We start from the raw sequence: 7725 nt of genomic DNA on the forward strand, positions 1-7725 counted from the left end.
GTCAGATTTTAGCTCTTTCCTTACAGAAGAACTTCTGGCTACCTGCTCCAAGGTTTTACCAGAAAATCAAATTCTAGATGATGAATTTATCATTTTTTCTTCAGTCAGTAAGCATTTAAATATGAAATCGAATTATATATTTGACATAATATAAAAATAAGGTAAATTCAACATTATCTTGTGCTTTTAGAGTATCAATATGCACAGTTTTATGGGTCAATACTGTGCATCAACTTGTAAAAATGTTGCCTTCTTAGGGACAATGAATAGGACTGCACATTTGCCCTACTAGAGTCATGGCATTGTTGCCATGGCTATATGTCTAACTGTCATCAAGTTGCAATTACAGAAATGTTCTTGCTTTTGTGGGGAGATAGACTGGATGATCTAATAGGTCATTTTCCATTCCTAACTTTTATGGCTCAATGAACAATAAAAAAACTTACCGTGTATATGTAATGTCTTGTTCCAGCAATAAAATATCGCCCACAGGACACAAACATTATTGAGATTGTGATATAATGCCTCAAATGTTCAGATGCAAGATCAATATATCAAAACCAGTGTAATTTTTCTATTCTGTGGGCCATATTTAACAATGCTGTTGCTCAACAAATCAATTTGGTTTTCCCCACAAATTAAAAGAAAAGTACACACAAGAGTTATAAATCCTGTAAAGAGAATCCTACAAACTAAGACTCTTTGTTTTCTACTTTGCTTCAGAAAGCATGCTACACATAAGGATTTGCAATACTCTGTTTTCTATATGGAAAAAATTAATTTGGTCCTAGGATGTATACAGAGTTAGGGACAAAATATATCATTCATATTTACGGYTGCCAAGAATGGAACTAAAACTCTGCCTCTTACGTTCTACAGTTGCTGTCTGAGTTTGGATAGCTGCCTAGAGAGACCAAGTGTTTTCTGCAGTGCTGATAAACTAGAGCAGAAATAAGAAAGGACAAATATGTATTTCACAGCAGAGCCCACAGTAGATGGCTACATTGGTCAGGTATGTTTTTATGAGGAAGCCGGCTTTTTGTTTTCATACACCTTACTTCAAAACACATCCTCAGATAAATCAGAAGTGTAATATGTGGAGTGTTTTTCTGTAATATGGAACAAACAGAATAGCAATCCCTGCAGTTCACACTGTTTAGCAATTACTGAAGTCTCTAAATTCTGCTGAGCATGAGGTAAAGAAAATATTTTTATGCTTGCAGATGATAAAGCAAATTTAAGACATTATATAGTTTCCATGATTATCAAAGCCACCAAAGTCTCTACAATAATTATTGAATAAAGTCTGAGGAAAATCTATACAATGTCTTCCACCTTACTATACTAGAATAAAATGCAGATGGGTAGCTAGCATCCTATCAGCCATGTAATCAAAAGGAGAGCTAGAAACTACCTGCCTCTTTATAGCTTCTGGGGCAAGAAAGCAAATGAATTGGGTTCCAGCTCTCTAAAGAATCAAGATTACCAGAAAAAACCTTCTTAATTTTTATGAAATATACAATAGCAAAATCTTCAAGCCATAGAAAGCAATGTATTAAAATTGCTAATAAAATGCCAATATTCCTTCATGCCACAGCTGAGAGAAAATAGTTGCATCTAGAGGCAGACAAGCAATTTTCAAACAATCTAATCAGAAAAGGGTACTTTTCCTTGTTTAAGAATTTCTATAATGAAGCAATTTCAACCAAATGATTTGTTTGCTTTTGCAAATGAAATCCAGCCTATGGGTTGCAATACACAGGACGTTCAGCATATCCCATAAATGTGTGATATGTGAAAATAAAGCTGTATCATTATCTCTCTAAACGACATCATATTTCCATGTTCTAAATAGAAAATTGCTTCATCACCCTATCAAAAGCAAAATCTAAATCAGACAACTTTCATTTAATGATTACGCAATCTCAGACAAAGGGTTGAAACAGGAAAAACAACGAAAATCTCAAGAATTTGCACTAAAAATAACAAAAAAGAATGAGGTTAAAATTTAAAGTAGAAATTTCTTTGAACAGTTTTTCCTGTTACGAGTCATCTCCAATAATTTTGCAACCCAAGTAAAATAAAATTCTGTTTCAAAAGACATATTGTTGACAATTTTTAACTTTTCATGTGAAAAACACTGCGTTTTAATCTTCTCCCAGTTATCTCTATAGCCTACAACATCTGTACAAGCTACAGAAGGTTTCTAAAGTAATGAGCTGAGGGTTTTTGTGCCCCATAACTTCCACATTAAGTTTTTCAGAATGATAAAATTATCATATCCCTTCAAATAATGACAGCAAACCATAGCCATATGTAGTAAATGCACTAAGCTGGAACTCAGGACCTGTTCTCAGCTCTGCTGCAGACTTCAGCTTGAGAGCAGATTGCTTAAGGTCTGCATACTGCAGTTTCTCCACCTCAAGAATGGATGGATATCATGACCTTACTTTTAGACTGAATGAGCTATTCAGATTGTAAGCCCCTCAGTGCACAGAATTTCTTAATATACACATCACCTTTCTAGTTTAACAGACACTCAAAGCCATTTGTGGGTTTCTGAGTACTACTGTAATTAAAATATGGTATGATTCAGTCTAAGACTCACTTAAGCTTGGACTTTGTCATCCATAAACCATGGAAGTCTAGCATAATCCTGCTTTCCAGAACTGTGCAGCCTACCTATGCCAAAATTCATTACACTCACTACACAGCCTAAAAGTTCCCTAGATAACTAACTTAGCTGATCAGAAGTTCTGGTTCCATGGATATAAGTGCTTCCCTACCATTTGAAACTGTCATAATCCAACTTAGTCTAACACATAATTATTAGCATAATGGAAAAGGCTAAAAAAATCAATATGAAGAGAAATACTGAATTATCCTTATATAACAATAAAATAGAGCATATATTTGTAACTTGAGGATAGCAAAAATATACATAATTATATCCTCTACTTTTACTTTTATTGATTTTTTAAATTCATTGACTGGTTATTTTCATTTGAATAAACATGCCTACAGGGAAAATGAACAAAGCTTATGCCAGCTTTCAAAATGAGTACACCACTAATAATCTATATTGATGGCTTTGGTGAATCAAGCCAACAAACTGTGTACCAGGCAGGTCCTTGTCTTCAAGCCAGGGGAGTTTCCCTCAAATTTTTTTGTAGATGTCCATAAACTGAAGTTAGTCTGTGTCTGTTCCAATATTTTTTTCTGGGCTATAAAGATGCCAGTATAAAGATGCCTTCAGTTAGGGCATACTGTCAAATAGTCCATATTATATAAAACATATTTTATAGTACTCCCAGACTTCATGAGCCAAACTTATATCAGACTGAAAAAGGTTTGATTAAAAATCAATGGACACACTTGGCAATGCAAACCTCACAACAGAAGAATTACAGTGGGAAAGAGGAAGAAAGGTCATAGTTTTCACAGCCAAGACAGACTGAGGAAGCATATAAGAACCATGTAAAGTCAATTGTTTAGGAAAGCAGAGAAAATGGATGCCATTCATGGGCTTGATTGTCAAATATAACAGTTGAAACGCAGCTATTTGCTCTTGAAATCTTATCTAGGTATTTATTTGACCAAATTAATAGTAATACATGAGGTAACTGGCAATGTAACTGTGAAAATATTAACAGTAAATTGGAACATTGAAAATGGGTTCACAAAAAGCTTCATCAGAAACAGCAAGATATACAACTGGCAGTACACTTTTGACAAAAAAAMCCAAAAAACCCAAAAAACATTCTCTTTCTGAAGGGACTCAGGAGGGACTCAAAGATGCTAGATGTAAAATCCTAAGCAGCATTCGCAATAGTTATACTGCCTACCCCTTGCAGCCAGAATGGTAACTCTGTAGAAATAATTATCGCTCCTATTTATCACTAAGGAGGTGGCATCCAAATTCAAAGCACAATATCACAGACAAAATAATTTGTACCAGGTTCTCTTCAAAGGCAAAAAAATTCCTTTTCACTCTCACTTTGGCCCTATAGTATCAATTTCTTTATTTCTTTTCTAAAACTTCTGTAGAGGCTGTAGTAAAAAAGTGAAGAAGAGTGACTAACTTTTTGGAAACAGTTACCTTCAGAAGAAAACCAGAACAAGGAACATCACGTCCAGTCTGGTTTTATGGCAGATTCATCTGTTGACAGGATGTCAACATTCAAATTCAAATTCAAAAGAATAAAAGAGGGAAGGGAGAGAGAGATACTACTCCATACAACTTCTCTTACTGTACATTTTTAGAGTGCATTCCAATCCTGTGCACTATGCAACACAATTAATAGCTCTCTCCTAGGGAAAATTTGTACACTGTAATGTTGTGGCAGAGTTTTGCCCTGGTTTGGGAAGGAATTCTTTGGGGATTTTTTTAAGTTTTTCCCCACAGATACTGCTTGCTGTTTATTGGCTTTAGAGATGACAATATCAAAGTAATTCTCCCTACACTTGAGGAAGAATTTAATGAAATTTTTGATAGCCTCAGTTCCCAGAAAGGATTTCATTCAAGAGTCACAAGCCAGTTCCTGGGTAAATTCTTGCTCTTGAAGAGGCCGTATTTCTACCTGCAGATCTACCCTTCCTGTAGAGATAGTCAAGAGAGTTTAATTTGAAATTCCATGGGAAGCCAAAGAACACAGAAACAACTACTGTTGCAATGTGCTTTCAGAAATAAGTGGAGAGTTCATTCACTGTTAGGGGCCTGGTTCTAAAATCAGAATATCAGTCAGTGGTAGAAAACAGGGTAACCAGCAGAGCACAAGGAGCCAAAGGCTTGCACCACAAGCCTTAGCCAAGAGGTAAGAGAGAAGGACCTGTTCAATAGCTGCATGTCTCAGTTGCTGACCAACAGAGAGCAACTGCAAGATGCTGTGTCAAATAGCATGACCACTACAAACAGCCAGTCACACAGGGCAACTGCATCTCTGTAAGAGTTCAGTATCAGAAAGGGACCCATGAGGCCTCTTTAATTATGGACTGATTTGTAGATATGAGCCTTCAGACAAAGATGACTACACTGAGGCTTCAGATTTTGCAGTACTTTTTTCTACTTGCCTCATTTCCAACTTGTTAGTTTCACCCAGCTGTTCTTCACCAAGAAACACATCTTTTAGAGTATACATTCCAAGCGCTGAACCACTCACAAGATGAAGGCCGTAGAAAAGTGTATCATCTGCATTTCTGGCACCTGAGTCTTGATCATTTGAACAGTTTTTCTAAAGGATACATGTGCTTATTGGAAAGATTACAGAAATTAGGATTATAGAAGTTAGGAGTCTTTTTTCCCATCACTGCTTTCTAGCAGTCTTTTTGTAGAATGAGTCAGATGTTTTTATTACATACTCCTAGACTCCTTCCATTTCTCTCAAATGAGAAAACAGTATCTCATGCTCAGTGCTGAATGCGCAGTGGTCCCCAGGATTTATGAGTGTAGATATCTGCCTGCAGAGCGTTGAAAGGAAGAAATCATTCACCAGTGCCACTAAGTTCTACATCCTGGCTTGTATCCAGACTGCTTACCAAAGTTTATGAGAGTTCAGCCCAGTAACAGAGCAGAAACACAATCAATATACTAACATAGAAAAGGATATAGCTACTGCTGTAATTCTGTTTTGAAAAATATATACTGACTGAAAGTATTTTGCTATATAGTATCCACAACACATTTTCTGTAACAAAAAACAAAAGACTTAAAGAAAGACTGAAAGAATCATAAAGTCCTTGGCAGATTGGGGAACTCCTCCTGCTAAAATGTCCACAGCTTTAGAAGTTTTATTGTGAATATTCTGTAAGTCTCATGGAGTAAGTGCTTTTCTCAATATCCCAGAAATATTGGCATTACATGCAATTCCAGCTCACTGCTTTTCTTCTGTTTACTGTCAACATTTGCTTGCCCACAATGATGTTAAGAGAGTAGTATACACTTCTGTACTCATTATTTGAAATTCTGGTTTAGGACAGAAACATGTTACAGTAAAGTCAGAAAGATTTACTTGCTTTTCTGTTTCTATTGCACAAATCTCTTTCTGTCCAGGATTTAAGCTAACCTCTGTTTCTTACCTTTTCCTGACCCAGCGGTAAGTAGACAAAACATCAATCAAGAAAAATGAGCACCTGTCATACAAGCAGCTTAGGACAACATGCACTTTAAAGGACCAGCAGATAATAGCCATCATAAATTAAGGAAAGATAAAGAAAACTTTATCTTGTTTGCTTATAATGTAGACAGAAATATAGAAATACACAACTAGAGTATCTGTGCTAAAAAATACATTAAAAAAAATACATTGTCCTGCTTTTTCAAAGGTCATCTACATGAACTGATTTCCAGCAGGGCAAAGAGCTCCAAACAAAGAGATGCTCCGTGGAGCTGCTTTGCAGAATTATTTAATACCTACTGGAATTTGCATAACACTTGAATAGAAAAGCCAAATCCTGCTGCTGGGATAAAATGAAATTGTCTGGTGGTTTCAAGGGAGGAGATTTCTTCTTTGCAATAAAACTAACAATGGTAGTAGCTACCCATTATTTCAAACAATAAAATGATTATGGAACTACTTTATTGAGGATTTCAGTCAGCCACCTCATGGCTCTTGAAGATCCCACAGAAACCATAAGCAGATTCAGGGCTGCTAACTCTGGGGATCTGAACCACATTAACTAGCTCTGATTAACTTCTGTGGAGTTTATAAATAGAAACTGTACATAATCATGCCAAAATTTCTAATTTATAGAATTTACCTATAGGTAAAGCTGTCAGATATCCTTAACTGATTTAGACAATCATGAACCAGCTGAATGGCAGGTAGGTGATTAGAGCTGCAGACATCCTAGCAGGCAGGAATTCTGTGAGGTGCCTGTTGGTATCTCCAAGTGCCAGAACCTCTTTACCAAGCTGACTCTTAGTCCCTTTGAAAACAGAGTTGAAATATTGCCAAAATCAAAGCTATTAAATTCAGACTTGTCCTTAAATAAACTGACCTGGTTTTCACAAGCTCCAGTAGGAAAAAATGAAAAAATTCTGGCAAAACCAAAAAGCAAGAAAAAAAGAAAACATGTAATTACAATTCATAGTTCACCTTCACATCCTAGTGTAGGTCTCTAATACTGTGCTCAGATTGCTCATTTTCAGACATAGAACCTTCATGTGAATAACTGTGTTAATACAAGTAATCACACTGAAATACTTCCTATCTTATTACTTACTCCAATAAAACCTTTTCTATGAAAAACAGACACATAAGAAACTATCTCACATGCTGAAAACTGATCACTCTTATCCACCTACCAAGATGCTCAAAGCATATAGCACAGTTAAAGTTATAAGTGTATCCAGGTTAAATTCATCCAAGATGAATTACAAAGGCTATTGCATTCTTATTTGCCAGGAGTTATGTGGGTACTTAAATCTGGGAAATTTACTGGCAATACTAGGACATACACTCTGCGTTTTGAAAGCAAAGTCATAGCAAAATAAAGGCCAGGTTGCACAGGCCACAAATGCTAACAAATCTATCTCTGGCAGCTGTAATTAATATGGTTATAGGCCCATTATCACTAAACAACTTAGGGACAAACTTTTTGATGAGTAATGATAGACATACTCTGAAAACTCTTGAAAAGTTACAATAAAATTAGAGGAACAGAATTAATTGCAATCCCAAAATAAGTTAATTCTATTCCCTTCTTTCTCCAACCAAATATATTAAC

Source organism: Apteryx rowi, unplaced genomic scaffold (assembly GCF_003343035.1).
Source record: "Apteryx rowi isolate R43461 unplaced genomic scaffold, aptRow1 scaffold_1036, whole genome shotgun sequence".
Classification (NCBI taxonomy): Eukaryota; Metazoa; Chordata; class Aves; order Apterygiformes; family Apterygidae; genus Apteryx; species Apteryx rowi.